The sequence below is a fragment of the Chiloscyllium plagiosum genome, chromosome 29 (assembly GCF_004010195.1).
Source record: "Chiloscyllium plagiosum isolate BGI_BamShark_2017 chromosome 29, ASM401019v2, whole genome shotgun sequence".
NCBI lineage: Eukaryota > Metazoa > Chordata > Chondrichthyes > Orectolobiformes > Hemiscylliidae > Chiloscyllium > Chiloscyllium plagiosum.
The window spans coordinates 477,518-493,471 of NC_057738.1; the positions used below are offsets into that span (position 1 = coordinate 477,518).

General features: G+C 42.2%; 1 protein-coding gene across 13 annotated transcripts in view; it reads right to left on the bottom strand.

The window, feature by feature from the left end:
• tbc1d7 (TBC1 domain family, member 7) overlaps positions 1–14,740 on the bottom strand; it is a 141,025-nt gene extending 126,285 nt beyond the window's left edge. For 6 of the 13 annotated variants that reach the window (XM_043718996.1, XM_043719000.1, XM_043718999.1 and 3 more), the window contains exons 1-2: positions 14,663–14,739; positions 3,534–3,656 (exon numbers count right to left, since the gene is read on the bottom strand). The gene's annotated coding sequence lies outside the window, so the exon portion shown is untranslated. Of the gene's footprint in view, positions 1–3,533; positions 3,657–3,706; positions 3,725–14,662 lie in introns of those variants that run through there. The other 7 variants (XM_043719002.1, XM_043719001.1, XM_043718994.1 and 4 more) reach the window with 6 other exon arrangements.
• Positions 14,741–15,954: the final 1,214 nt, after the last annotated feature.

The window sequence follows — 15,954 nt, forward strand, 5'->3', positions numbered from 1 at the left end:
TTTACCAGGATGTTGCCTGGTATAGTAGGGAGATCGTATGAGGAAAGGCTGAGGCACTTGGGGTTGTTTTCATTGGAGAAAAGAAGGTTTAGGGGTGACTTGATAGAGGTGTACAAGATGATTAGGGGTTTAGATAGGGTCGACAGTGAGAATCTTTTTCCATGTATGGAGTCAGCTATTACAAGGGGGCATAGCTTTAAATTAAGGGGGGGTAGGTATAGGACAGATGTTAGGGGTAGGTTCTTTACTCAGCGAGTCGTGAGTTCATGGAATGCCCTGCCAGTAGCAGTGGTGGACTCTCCCTCATTATAGGCATTTAAGTGGGCATTGGATAGGCATATGGAGGATAGTGGGCTAGTGTAGGTTAGGTTGGCTTGGATCGGCGCAACATCAAGGGCCGAAGGGCCTCTACTTCGCTGTATTCTTCTATGTTCTATGATCAGGAAGGGTGACGAGTGCAGGGCGACAGATGTGGTCGATATGGATTTCAATCAGACCTTTGATAAGGTTTGATATGGTAGGCTGGTCTGGAATCCACGGCAAGCTGGCAAATTGGATACACAGTTGGTTTGATGGTAGGAAGCAGCAGGTAATAATGGAAAGATGATTGTCCGACTGGAGGCCTGAGGCCAACTATTTGTTAGTTATATCACTGATTTTGTTGAGAATGTACAAGGCATGATTATTAAGTTTGCAGATAACACTAAAATAGGAGCTATTGTGGACAGTGAGGAAGGTTATCAGAAATTGCAGCAGGACCTTGTTCAGATGGGGACATGGGCTGAGAAATAGCAAGTGGAGTTTAATACAGATAAGTGTGAGGTCTTATATTTTGAAAAGTTAAATCAAGGTAGGAGTTTCATTGTAAATAGTAGGACCTTAAGGAACGTTGTGGAACAGAGGGACCTTGGAGTTCAGGTTCAGTCTCTGAAAGTAAAGTCAAGGTAGACAGGACAATGAAGGCAACCTTTGGAACACTGGCCTTCATCAGTCAGTGCACTGAGCATAGAAGTTGTGTTGCTGTTGTACAGGATATTGGTGAGGCTGCACATGGAATGGTGCGTTCAATTTTGGTCACCTTGTTATAGGAAGGACGTTATTAAACTGGAAAGAATACAAAAAAAAAGTACAAGGATGTACAACGGTCCGAGTTATAGGGAGTGGTTGGAAGATCCTGAGAAGCATGGTCAGGGTGAATGCACTCAGTCTTTTTCCGAGGGTTAGGGAATCATGGACTGAGAGGACATCAGTTTGAGGGCAACTTAAGACTCTCAACCAATTGAGAGAAAAAAAATCACCTAATCTCTGTTAAATGAATAACCCCATATATTTTTATACAATGATCCCTAGTTCTTGATTCTGCCATTAGAAACATCCACCCTGCATTTACCCGGTCAAGGCTGCTTAGAATCTTATGCTTCAACCAAGTCATTGTTTACACTTCTAAATTCAAGCAGCTGTAAACCTAGCCAGTTCAAATTTTCCTTTTGAGACAATCCATTCATTCTAACTATCACTCTGGTAAACCTTCTCTGAATTGTTTTCAATGCACATACATCCTGCCTTCGATAGGTGACCAATACAGTGCATCGTTCCTCAGACATTTTTACCAGTGTTCTGCATAACTGGAACATAACCTTATTTTTGTATTCAATTTTCCTCACAACAGATGATAATATTGTTATTTTTCCTAACTAGAACTGCAGAAGCCTTGAAATGCCATCAGTCTACTGCAATTAAATGGCCAGAAAACTGCTTCAATTGGTAAATTTAAAGCAAGTATAGAGAACAGCATCAATTTTCTTTTTATTCTTTTCTGGGAAGTGGATATCACTGGCTAGTCCAGCAATTATTGCCTAATCTTAATTACTCAGGGGCAGTTAAGAGTCAACCACATTGCTGTGGGTCTGGAGTCACTTGGTCTGGATCCAGATGGCTGTTTCTTTCCCTAAAGGGCATTTGTGATCCAGATGGGCTTTTCCAACAATTAACAATGGCTTCATTGTCATCATTAAACACTTATTTTCACATTTTTACTGAATTCAAATTGCACTGTTATGGTGGGGTTCAAACTTGGGTCCTCTACACATTGTCTGAGTCTCTGGATTAATAGTCTAGCAATAAGAGCACTGTCTCCCCAGAAAACCAGATATGTAATGCTGAGTTTAGGCATCTCTTACTAATATCCACTAACAGTCCTGGAAGATTTTATAAACCTGCCAGAATAGCCAATTTACAGGATGAATTTAAATAATGGAAATTGAAAGGCTATTCCAAACATGGCTGCCAAAGATTGCTATTTTCTAGTTAACACAGGCAATTTAAGTCCTTGGAGCAGCTGCTGAAATGTTGCATAAAATTCAGTGATTGCAAAAACAAAGACTGCAAAGAAGTCAAACAAAGTTTAGCTTCAAGACTTGCATTCCACAGATTACGAACAAGAATAAAGGAGGCTGAATGAGGAACAAAAAAAAGTGTCAAATCGTAGAAGGACTGAAACATTACACGACAGGTCACTCAGTCCATCCTGGCATTCTGAAGGAGAAATTCACCTTGTGTCACAGTCCTGCTTTTTGCCCTGTGGGTAAAGATCAGATAATGAACCAAATCCATTTCGAAAGTTGAATGGACTCAGCTTTCCACCACATTCACAGGCTACGTATTCCAGATTCCAACCACTCACTGCATAAATATGTCAAAATTGGACTATTTGTCAATGACTATAAATTTGTCCTTTGCTCCTCAACCCTGCCACCAATGGGAAGAGTTTTTCCCATCTACACTGTCCAGACCCTTCATGGTTTTAAATATTTCCTCCCAATTTTCTCACCTCCAAGAAGAAGTCATATTTTTCTCTCAACTTCCTACACAATTAAAAGTTTCTCATTACTGAAAATATTCTCACAGATCCTTAGCATATGCTGTCTAATGCCTTCACAACCTTTCCAAATTGTAATACCAAGAAGTAGACGAAATACTTCAGTTGAGGGTAAACCAAGCATGCCATATATAGAGTCATACAGCACGGACACAGGACCTTCGATCCAAACAGTCCATGCCAAACATAATCCCAAACTAAACTAGCCCCACCTGCCTGCTCCTGGCCCATATCCCTCCTAACCCTCCCTATTGATGTACTTCTCCAAATGTCTTTTAAACGTTGTAATTGTATCCACATCCATCACTTCCTCAGTGATATGATATCCTCTGAATCAACAAAACATGCATGTCTGACAATGTTATTGATCTGTGGTTACCACAGTCCATGCACAGAAGCTTGGTTGTAGAATGCCATGGACATACCTTGAACTAAATTAATCGTATTTAATTCGAGTAGGGAAAGATTAAAGTAGGAATTAGTAATAAGAGGGGGAAGACTAGCAGTTTTGCTCATAATGGATTTATGAAAAAAGCCACAAGAAAATAACATCAACTGAATTTGTGCAAGTACATTCACAATATTACATTTGTGAAGTGAGAATTGAGGGTACGGTGAAAAGCCAAGAAGAAATCAATCAAAATAGCAGGCTTACCTGAACCAAGCAGTCTTCCCTTATTCCTCTATCAGAGTGATCTTGTGCATCATCACCATCCTAGGGGTGGGAGAAGATTATCTGAGAGTAAATTCTGAAATAAGATCACTATCAACTCAGTAACTGCAAAAAGAAATAGAAAAGCAAGAAATGAATGATTGAATTTCACTCACTGTTTCAAGTAGATGCGGCTATGCAAAACTTTTGAAGGAGGCAGCAATTATGATAATGTACAAACCCTGTATCACACAGGTAAGGTGCAGATTATCCAGTATTCATTGGTCATGAAGAAAAATTAATTCACAATGCTCTTTTCCAATAACTAAAACTAAATGACTGACAGAATCTGTAATTTCAGGGAGTCAAGAGTTAATGACATTAGAATCTGTTCTATTTATGGTGCTGGAGAGATAAATATTGGTTATACAGCATCATATATTATAGAAGAGACCGTTCAGCCTATCGGGTCTATTACCTACAGTAGTCCCACTTTCCCCACACAAGGCTAACAGCCTGGAATGTTGCGAGACTAAGTGTTCATTCAATTACTTTTAAAAAGATTGAGAGATTATCCACCTCAACTCGCGTCCAGATCCACACCATCTTCTCGATGAAAAATCTGTTCATAAATCCCCTCTAAACTTGTGGCTGTTCACTTTGTTTCATTCCTTCCTTGCCCCTTCCCTTCCCCACCCCTTTCCTTGATCCTTTCAAGTGAGATCAATTGCTTTCTTCCTTACCTATCCACGCCCCTCGACCCTATACAACTCTGTCAGATACCCCCTCAATCTTCGCCGCTTCAAAGTAAAGAGCCTGAGCATATCCAGCATCTCCTCATAGCTGAAATGCAACACCCCTGTGAATCTCCTCTACTGCCATCCCACAGAAATCACATCTTTCCTATAATTATTGACTAGACTGCACACAGTACGCCAGCTGTGGCCTAACCAAAATTTTGTACAGCTCAACGTAACCTCTCTGTTCTTATAATCAAGGCCTCAACAGAAAAAGGCAAGCATCTCATATGCCTTCTTAACTACCTCATTTACCCTAACACCTTCAGGGATCTAAAGATATGCCCACCCACCCCCACAAGATCCCCCATTCATGAGCTTTCTAGTGTTTTGCTATTCAATGAGCACCTCCTTGTCTTGTTATTTCTTCCAAAGTGCATCACCTCATATTTAACATGATTAAATTCCATTTGCCATTGATCTGCTCATGTGACCACTCTATTTAAATCCTCCAATAAACTAAGTGTTATGGACCAGGCCAGACCCCCTCAAAACATTTCAAGAAAGTAGCCCAGACGCTAATTTTCCTAGTTGTTTTAAGGAGGTGTATAGTAGACATTACAGAAGTGATGCAGCTGGCCAAAACTCCTCAGTTTGAAACAAAACAGAAGTTATTTAAAAGTACTGAATGAAACACAAACAAAGGAGAACAGAACACAGAATTTAAAACCCAATTGATTCTATCAGTACTTAATGCTGCTGTTCCAAATTCTTGCAACAATCCCCATAAACACCCCTTGGCAAAAAAGGTAAAATCAAACACAGGGTTTACAGGAGAGAGAGATGTCAGAGAGATTCAGCATGGAACACCTTCTTCCATGTAGCTGTTTCTTTGACCAGCAGCCTTAACAACTGGCCATTCTCCTTTCATTGTATAAGTGTGTGTTTTTTTAAACTTAAAAGCTTCTTCAAGTAGATAAACACAGATGAAATAGAACCTTTGGCTTTACAATCCTTCTGAAAAAAATGACAATCTAACCTTGTTAAAGGGGCAGCATCATCACACTGAGACTCCTTACTGTCAACCACTTGCTCACTCTTTGTAACATCTGCAAAGTTATCATCTCCTCACCTCTTCTCCCTCACACTGCCACATGCCGCTCCCCTAAAAACACCATCACCCCAACATTCTCATTGACATCATTAATGAATACCACCAGCATGAAGGACCCCAGCACTGATGCCTATGGTACACGACTGCACACAGGGCTCCAGTCACACAAAAGGTCTTTCATCTCTAACCCCTGTCTCCTATCACAAAGTTAAAAATCACACAATACCAGGTTATAGTCCAACTGGTTTATTTGGAAATACTAGCTTTTACAGCGCTGCTCCTTCATCAGGTAGCTGTCACAAGTATGCTTACTATCCCTGATCAAAGCTTGCCTTTCAAAATGGAGATTGATTTTCTGCTTCACTATTTTCTCCAATAGTTTGCCTAACACTGTTGTGAGGGTCAGGGCATTGGAGTTTTCTCCTCTGATCTTTAAATAATGCAGTGAAATATTTTAAATGAGTCTGAGGGCTAATGGTGAATCTTAGAGCCATCTGAGAAAACACTGTATCTGAAAGATGGCACATCCAATAATGCACTCAAGTTTTTGGAATAGGACATAGAGTCATAGGGATATACAAAATAGAAGCAGACCCTTCAGTCCAACCCTTCCATGCCAACTGAATGTCCTAACCTCATCTAGTCCCATATGCCACCAGTTGACCCATATCACTCTAAACCCTTCCTATTCATAGATCCATCCAGATGTCTTTTAAATGCAGTAATTGTACCAGCATCCACCACTTCCTCTGGCAGCTCATTCCATACACACACCACCCTCTGCGAGAATAAATTACCCCTTCTGTCCCTTTTATGTCTTTCTCCTCTCATCCTAAACCTCTAGTTCTGGGCTCCCCCACCCCAGGAAAAATACCATGTCTATTTATCCTACCCATGCCCCTCATGATTCTATAAACCTCTATAAGGTCACCCCTCAGCCTCTGACACTCCAGGGAAAACAACCCCAGCCTATCCAGCCTCTCCCTATAGCTCAAATCCTCCAACTCTAGCAATATCCTTGCAAATCTTTTCTGAACCCTTTCAAGCTTCAGAACATCCTTCCAATAGCAGGGAGACCAGAATTGCACACAATATTCCAAAAGCGGCCTAACCAATGTCCTGTACAGCCGCAATATGATCTCCCAACTCCTATGCTCAATGCTCTAAGCAATGAAGGAAAGCATACCAAATGCCTTCTTCACTGTCCTATCTACTGCAACTCTACTTTCAAGGAACTGTGAACCTGCACACCAAGGTCTCTTTATCGAGTAACACTCCCCAGGAGTGTATAATTCCAGCTCCAATTTGCTTTTCCAAAATGCAGCACCTTGCCTATGAACACCAAAGGCAAAATAAATTCAAGATTTATATCATACAATGACTAAACACAACTTTGCAATTTTTTGAAGAATGCATATAGTATCTTACATCAGCAAATTCAGCTCATCCAAAAGAACCAACCAAAAATGAAACGGTAGTTGCAAAGAAGCATGCTTTAAGTTTAGTGCTCCCATCAACAAGATTCTGTTTGGTTCTGTTCACTAATATGTTAGCTCTGGCGACAGTCAAAGATGGAGTCATGATTATAATGTTATATATTTGTATTATGGGGATACACCAGAAAAACACAGACTCTTGAACAGAATGAACTTACAAGAAAAAAAGAACATAAGCAGCACGGTGGCTCAGTGGTTAGCAGTGCTGCCTCACAGCGCCAGGGACACGGGTTTGATTCCAGCCTTGGGCGACTGTGTGTGAAGTTTGCACATTTTCTTTGTGTCTGCGTGGGTTTCTTCCCACAATCCAAAGATGTGCAGATTAGGTGAATTGGTCTATTGTAAATTGCCTATATTGTTCAGGGATGTGTAGGATAGGTGCATTAGTCGGGGCAAATATAGGGTAGGGGAATGGGTCTTGGTGGGTTACTCTTCGGAGGGTCAGTGTGGACTTGGATTGAAGGGCCTATTTCCACACTGTAGGGATTCTAATTCTAAAGATGGTAAAAAATAATGAAAAGTTACACATTTAAAATTATTCCATTCAAATTACACAAGGACAGGGGGAGTAAAGTTAAAGGAGGTAAAAGAACTAATTAATATCAGGAATTTGGAGCGCCTCCAAATAAACCTGTTGAACTATAACCTTGTGTTGTGTGATTTTTTTTTAACCATGTCTACCCAAGTCCTGCACCAGCTCCTCCAAATCATAATATCAGGAAGTTCTCTTTGACACTAACAGCAATCACTACAGTAAAAGGAATGAACATAGCTGATGTGAAAACACAGACCTACCTGTGAAAACATTAAATCAGTTATGGGAGGGTGACGATAGATTGTTTGCACATGGATGGAATAAAATGGGTCAATTTTGTACTCTTGTGAAAATCTGGACAGTTGTTGAGTGTAACACTTCAAAAGTATCACCACTTATGGTTATTTTATGGTTATTTATGTTCATATCGTTAAGAGAAAGAAGCTTTTGTTGAAGCTTTTTATCTTGTAAAAGAGCACAAATTTTACTGCATAACAAACAGGGTGCAGATTCATTTACGATTACCCTGAAGACTCTGTTTAAACTATTAAAAATGGCAAATCACCTCTGATTGATTGAGAAATGTCACATGAACGCATCAAGAAACATTGTCTCCCAAGCTTTTGTTTAATTTAGAAGGTGCAAAGCCTAGAGGAATTCCTTTTCCCTGCAAGAGACGAACCCCTGCAAATGAACAGAGACACAGAGAGGTACATCATGGAAACCGACCCTCTGGCCCAACTTGTCCGTGCAAACAAGGTATCCTAAATTAATCTGATCCCATTTGCCAGCATTTGGCCTGTATCCCTACCCTTCCTATTCACATACCCATCCAGATGCCTTTAAATGTTATAATTGTACCAGCTTCCACCACTTCTACTGGCAGTTCATTTGATACACACATCACTCTCTGCATGAAAAGGTTGGCCTTTAGCTCCCTTTTAAATCTTTCCCTTCACCTTAAATCTATACACTCTAGTTCTGGACTGTTCCAACCCTGGGAAAAGACTTTGACTATTCACCCTATTGATGGCCCTCATGATTTTATAAACTTCTATAAGGTCACCCCTCAGCCTCTGAAACTCCAGGGAAATCAGCCCCAGCCTATTCAGCCTCTTCCTACGGCTCAAATCCTCCAACCCTAGCAACATCCTTGTAAACCTTTTCAGAAACATTTTCAGGTTTCACAACATCTTACCCATAGCAGGGAGACTAGAATTGAATGCAGTAACCCAAAAGTGACCTAAAATATGTCCTGTATAGATGGAACATGACCTCCCAACTCCTAAACTCAATGCATTGACCACTAAAGGCAAGCATACTAAACCCTTTCTTCAGTATCCTGTCTACCTGTGATTCCACGTTCAAGGAACTAATAACCTGCACTCCAAAGTCTCTTTGTTTGGCAACACTCCCCAGGACCTTACCATTAAATGCATAAGTCCCACCCTGATTTGCCTTTCCAAAGTGCAGCACCTCACATTTATCGAAATTAAATTCATCTGCCACCCCTCAACCCATCTGATCAAGGTCATGTTGGACTCTTCATCACTGTCAACTACATCAACATTCAAATCACTTATATAAATGATAAAAAGCAGTGGACCAGGCACCGATCCAGCACACCACTGTTACAGGCCTGCAGTCCAAAAAGCAACCTCCAACAACCACTCTGCCTTCATCAATCCTCTTTGTTATTTCTTCAAAAAATTCAATCAAGTTAGTGAGGCACAATTTCCCACGTTGCTATGCTGACTATCCCTAAGCAGTCCTTGTGAGAAAGGATAGGGATAGTTTTAAGTTTTGTGAAACAAGAGGTTCAGCTGAGCATGACTTAGTTCAGATAAGAACTTGCAGTTAACAATGGGGTGCTGGAGGGAAGGGTAATGGGTTAAAAAAGTGGAAAAGCATTCATTATGTCGAGCCATTTAACAATATTGGAGGCATTCAGTATGTAAGGTCAGTTAAAAAGGGGAAAAGTATTCATTCTGTGAAGCCAGTTAACAAGGTTAAGAACATTCATTGTATAACAACAGAAGGCTTAATCTCTACTATTGACATTCGCTAATTGTAACGGTCATCCAATCAATATGTATGTTGTCTTATCTGGATGCTCCTCCTGTAAAATGTCTGTATAACTCATTAAGAAACTGCTGTTCAAGAGAGAAGACTGGGAACTCATGTTCCTGCACACACGGCTGATTGTGCTGTCTCCCTCCAGGGCCTGGAATAAAGATGAAGGAGGTAAAACTATACTGTGTCTCTGAGTGCTTTGCTTTGACAGAGGTGGGAATGGGATGACACTTGCTTTTCCTAATACACGTAAATCCTGTCCCTCAGAATCCCCTCCAACAACTTTCCCACCACTGACGTCAGGCTCACTGATCTATAGTTCTCTGCCTTTTCCTTACCACTTTTCTTTAAATAGTACCACTACATCAGTGAACTTCCAGTCTTCCAACACCTCACTTGTGGCTATCGATGACACAAATCTCTCAGCAAGGGGCCCAGCAATCCCTTCCCTAGATTCTCACAAAATTCATAAGGCTGAAGTACAAAGGAATCTGGGAGTGCTTGTCCAGGATTCTCTAAAGGTTGAATCCGTGATTAAGAAAGCAAATGTAATGTTGTCATTTATCTCAAGAAGGTTGGAATGTAAAAGCAGCGATGTGCTTCTGAGACTTTATAAAGCTCCGGTTAGGCCCCATTTAGAATACTGTGTCCAATTTTAGGCACGACACCTCAGGAAGGACATACTGTCACTCGAGCGTGTCCAGCGGAGATTCACATGGACGGTCCCTGGAATGATGTGCCTAACATATGATGAACAGCTGAGGATCCTGGGATTGTATTCATTAGTGTTTAGAAGGTTGAAGAGAGATCTAATAGAAGCTTACAAGACAATGCATGGCTTTGAAAGGGTGGACACTGGGAACTTGTTTCCATTAGGCAGAAATACTAGGACCCATGGGCACAGCTTTAGAATTAGAGGGGGCCAACTTAAAATGGAAATGAGGAGATAATTCTTCAGCCAGAGGGTGGTGGGCCTGTGGAATTCATTGCCACAGAGCGCAGTGGAAGCCGGGACGTTAAATATCTTCAAGGCAGAGATTGATAAATTCTTGATCTCGCAAAGAATTAAGGGGTACAGGGAGAGTGTGGGTAAGTGGAGTTGAAATGCCCATCAGTCATGGTTAAATGGCAGAGTGAACTTGATGGGCCAAATGGCCTTACTTCCATTCCTATGTCTTATGATGGTCTTATGGTTATACCTAGACATGTCCAGGGGATTAATCCACCTTTACGCATATTAAGACATCCAGCAACTCCTCCTCTATAATATAGAGGCTTTTCAACATATTACTATTTATTTTCCCAAGTTCTCCAGCTTCCATTTCCTTCTCCATTTATTAATAGATTTCAGAATGCTGAAAAGACAAAAGTCCAAACAGTAAAGGGCCCACAATTCAGCAGGCTGTGCACAAAGCAGGAAACAGGTTGTACATGGATCAAAGGTGGATCAGTGCAGCATACAAATATTTTCTTAGAAACTGAAGCAATATTTCAGATTTGGGACCTTGTATCTGAAGCAATGTTTCAGGTTTGGGACCTTGTATCAGGAAGAGGAAAATGAAGTAGATTCTGATCAAGGAATAGGATAGAGGACAAGAAAGATTAAATCATAGAATGTTACACGTTACAAAGCAAAAATATTTAATCATAGATCAAGTAAAGAAACAACAAATTGAATCTAAATGTGAGAGTGACAGGATCATGAAAGCTGGGATCCAAATTGAAAGAAAAGAAAATAGAGACATAAACCAAACCAGCTCGGATGATGACCAGTACAAAGGCAGAGATTAGAACTTGAAATGATGAGTCCAAAAGACTACACAATGTGCTGTCAAAAAATAAGGTGCATTTTGCTTCATTACCACTGCTGGAGGTCACAGAAAAAAACAACAAAAGTATGGAAGCAAGGTGGAGAATTGAATTTAGAAGCAACTACGAGCTCAAGGTCATGTTCAGGAGATGAATGGACAACTTCTGCAAAGTAGTTACCCAGTCAGTATTTGATCATAGTCACAAAGAGTCTGTATGAGTGGGACGGAATTCATAGAACATAGAACAATACAGTGTAGAACAGACCCTGCGGCCCTCGATGTTGAGCCGACCTGTGAACTATTCTCAGCTCATCTACCTACACTATCCCATCATCATCTATTTGCTTATACAAGGATTGTTGAAATCTCCCTCATGTGGCTGAGTTAACTACATTGGCAGGTAGGGCATTCCATACCCTTACCACTCTCTGAGTGAAGAACCTGCATCTGACATCTGTCTTAAATCTATCACCTCTCAATTTGTAGTTATGCCCCCTCGTACAAGCTGACGTCATTATCCTAGGAAAAAGACTTTCATTGTCTACCCTATCTAATCCTATGATCATCTTGTATGGCTCTAAAAATCCCCTCTTACCCTTCTTGTTTCCAATGAGAACAGACCCAAGTCTCTCAGCCTTCCCTCATAAAAGCTTCCCTCCAGACCAGACAACATCCTGGTAAATTTCCTCTCCACCTTTTCCAATGCTTCCACATCCTTCCTATAACAGGACGACCAGAATATTCCAAGTGTGGCCGCACCAGCGTTTTGTATAGTTGCAGCATGATATTGTGGTTCTGGAACTCAATCCCTAACACACCGTATGCCTTCCTAACAGCACTATCCACCTGGGTGGCAACTTTCAGGGATCTATGTACATGGACTTCAAGATCCCTCTGCACAACACCACTACCAAGAATCTTTCCACTGACCCAGTACTCTGCCATCCTGTTATTCTTCCCAAAGTGCATCACCTCGCATTTAGCTGCATTGAACTCCATTTGACACTTCTTAGCTCAGTTCTGCAGTTTATCCAAGTCCCCCTGCACCTGTAACATTCTTCCACACTGTCCACTACTCCACCGACTTTAGTGTCATCTGCAAATTTACTAACCCATTCACCTAAGCCTACGTCTAAGTCATTTGTGAAAATGACAAACAGCAGTGGTCCCAAAACAGATCCTTGTGGCACACCACTAGTAACTGGACTTCAGGCTGAATATTTCCATCAACTACCACTCGCTGACTTCTTTCAGAAAGCCAGTTTCTAATCCAAACTGCTAAATCACCCTCTGCATGTTCTCCAACAAGAGAAAATGAGGTCTGCAGATGCTGGAGATCAGAGATGGAAATGTGTTGCTGGAGAAGCGCATGACCTACCCTTGACAAAACCATGTTGACTATCTGAAATCAAATTGTTGCTTGCTAGATGATTATAAATCCTATCTCTTATAATCCTTTTCTTTCCAAAACCTTACCTACAACAGACTGATCTGTAATTACCTGGGTCATCTCTACTGCTCTTCTTGAACAAGGGCGCAACATTTCTAATCCTCCAATCCTGTGGTACTAAACCTGTAGACGATGACACAAATATCAAAGTGAAATGCTCCACTATCTCCTCCCTAGCTTCCCAGAGAATCCTCAAATAAATCCCATCCGGCCCAGGGGACTTGTCTACTTTCATTCCTTCTAGAATTGATAACTCCTGTTCGTAACCAACCTCGATCCTTTCTAGTCTAATATCTCGTATCTCATTCTTCTCCTCTACCATATTCCCCTTTTCCTGAGTTAAAACTGATGAGAAATATTCATTTAGCACCTCTTCAATCTCCACAGGGTCCACACTCAACTTCCCATTTCTGTCTTTGACAATTCGCTTTCCTGGATGACTGCAGCTTCACTTAAAGAGCTCAGAATTAGTATACAAATCGAATGTAGAATCTGCATTCCTAGCAAAAGCTGTTCCAGCACAGCTACAACACTAGTGTTGATGCAGTACTGTAGAAAATTGCTAGGATATTTCTTTTGTGCACAAGAAGCAGGATAAATTCTAACTGGGAACTATCATTTTCTTGGTGACCAGCACAGCGATTGAAGGGGTTGTCAACAATGCTATCGAGGGCCCTTACTCAGCAACAGGCTGCCCTGTGACATTCATTTTGAGTTTTGTCAGGACTACCCAAGCTCCTTACCAACATTTTTACTTGCATACGGGCCTCTAAGGTCCTTGTGCGGCAGCGAATTCTTGAAGTAGAAGTTGATACTATAAACAACATAGATACCAAACTTAAGAGGAAACATTGCTCCTGACCTCATTGTAACCTTGGTTCTAACATGGACAAATAAGCTGAATCCCAGAGGCAGTGACAACGACTGCTCTTGACATTAAGGCAGCATTTCATCGACTATAGCAGTAAGGAGCCCTAACAAAACTGTAGTCAATAGAATCAGGAAAAATTTCCACTGGCTGGAAGCATACATAAGACAAAGAAAGATGGTAATTGATTGCTGGAGACCAATTAGCTCTGTACAAGAACATCACTAGAGTTTCTCAGGGACGGGGTTGGTGTAAGTATGTAACTTATTGGTGATATCAGGGGAGGGGTGGGTGTTTGGGGATTAGTGACCGGCCAAGTCCAAGAGATGAGGAATTAATGGGGATCAGTGACCAACCTTCTCCCGCAATGTGAGATCTCCTATAATCAATGCACTGACCAATAAAGGAAAGCATAGCAAATACCTTCTTCACTACCATATTTACCTACGACTCCAATGACTGGCTGTGCCTGGAGCTGGGAGTGGATGAAGGTGGCTGATCAGGGTTAGTGACTAATCACAGCAAGAAGTTAGTGTATTGATAGGGTTTGGGAGATAATGAGTGGCTACGCCAATTGGTGAAGGTAAGGTTGTTGACCTCCTAGTAAAGAAGCGGGGTGATTACAGAAACATAGAAAATAAGAATAGACTACTCTGGCCATTCAAACAATATTGACTGATCTTCATGACTAGGGTAAAGGCGCAGGAAGAGACTGGTCATGATGGGGGTCAGGGACCGGCCGTGTCCATGAAAGTGGGACTGAAGAGGTGACCGGGGATAGTGAAGGGACTCATGCAGTTTGGGGCTGCTCGAGTGTTGACATAGGTTGGTGACCGGATATATCCGGGGAATCTGCAGCGTGTTGATAAGAATCAGTGACCAGCCGTATTTGGGGGATCTGGTATGTGCTGACGAGTCAGTGACTGGCCGTGCCTGGGGGAAGGGGCTGTGTGTTGGGGTCAGTGTCTGGGGGGGGAGGGGGGTCCGGTGTCGGTCTCTGTCCCATTCCCCCCCTCCCCCTCCGAGGCGGCCTGCGGATGACACTCACCAAAAACCGCTACACATCCGGGAACAACACCAACAAACACCCCCCCTCCACCGGAACCGACGTCAGCACCCACCGCCGGAAGTACATATTAAAGGTTATGAGTGACGGAAAGAGCGTGTGAGCGGTAATTTTGGATTTAGATTGAATTATTGACTGGCTGCTGCGGATGGAGTGAGTGTAAACTGATAGAGTAGATCAGGTAAAGGGAGAGCGGTAGGGGAATGGGTCTGCGTGGGTTCCTCTGCGGGGGGGTCGGTATGGACTTGTTGGGCCGAATGGCCTGTTTCCCCCACTGTAGGGATTCTACAAAAGATAGATGCAGAAGACTGATCAACAAACAAGTATAGGATAGCTGATGGTCATATGCGAATGTGGACTGAGATTATACACAGAAGAACGTGAACAGACTGCTATTGAATAGCTCACACAGTGTTCACCAAGATGTTATCAGTGATAACAGATTAGTCAAGAGTTTAAAGGCTGTATTTGCTAACATTTGAGATTAAACGGTTTTGGGGAGCTGCGGCCCAAGACAAGATAGGTTTTGTGGGCTGGTACGGAGAAGGCGACAGGGATCATGGTGAGAGGAGAAGGAAACGTGAGGGTGGGGGTGGAGAGGCGAGGGTGTTGGTGGTGAGAGAGGAGATGAGACACTAAGTGGAGGAGGAGGAAACGAGCTGTCAGAGTGAGGGCGAATGGTAGAGGTGAGGGACGGGAAGGAAAAAGCATTGGTTAGAGAGGAAGACACTAGAGTAGGAAGCAAGAGACAGATGAAGGTTCGGGATGGACGGGGCGCTTAACCCAGGAGACGGTGAGAGGTGGAGGGCAACAGGAATACTTTGTATTTATGGATAATCACCCAGCTCATGATTAAACCAGGCAAAGCTGTCTTAGCGCTTGCTTGTTCAGTGCCTACCTGCATTTCGCAGCCAGCCCTACCTTGTCAATTAGCATAGTTACTCAAGCACGCAGCAGCCTTGTTAGTCAGCAGGCCTCCATCAAGAGATTGGAGATCTTGCGCTAGTAGTGCACTATATTAATTTCCCAATAGCTCCACACGTGTATGTGAAAATACTTTGCATTTACAGCAAGCAAAGCAGCTATCTCCCAAAGTCAAGGGAGTAGCCAAACAGGATCCCAGCAAAGTTGGCCAATGTATCACTCCAAGGGATTTACCAGAGTGTGGCACTTAGTCAGGCTGTTCTTTTTCATGGAGTCTGTGCTTCTGGCAATTGTGGAAGTGGACCATGTGCAGTCCAGTACCTGTACAGTGGCCAGTCTGGGGGAGAAGT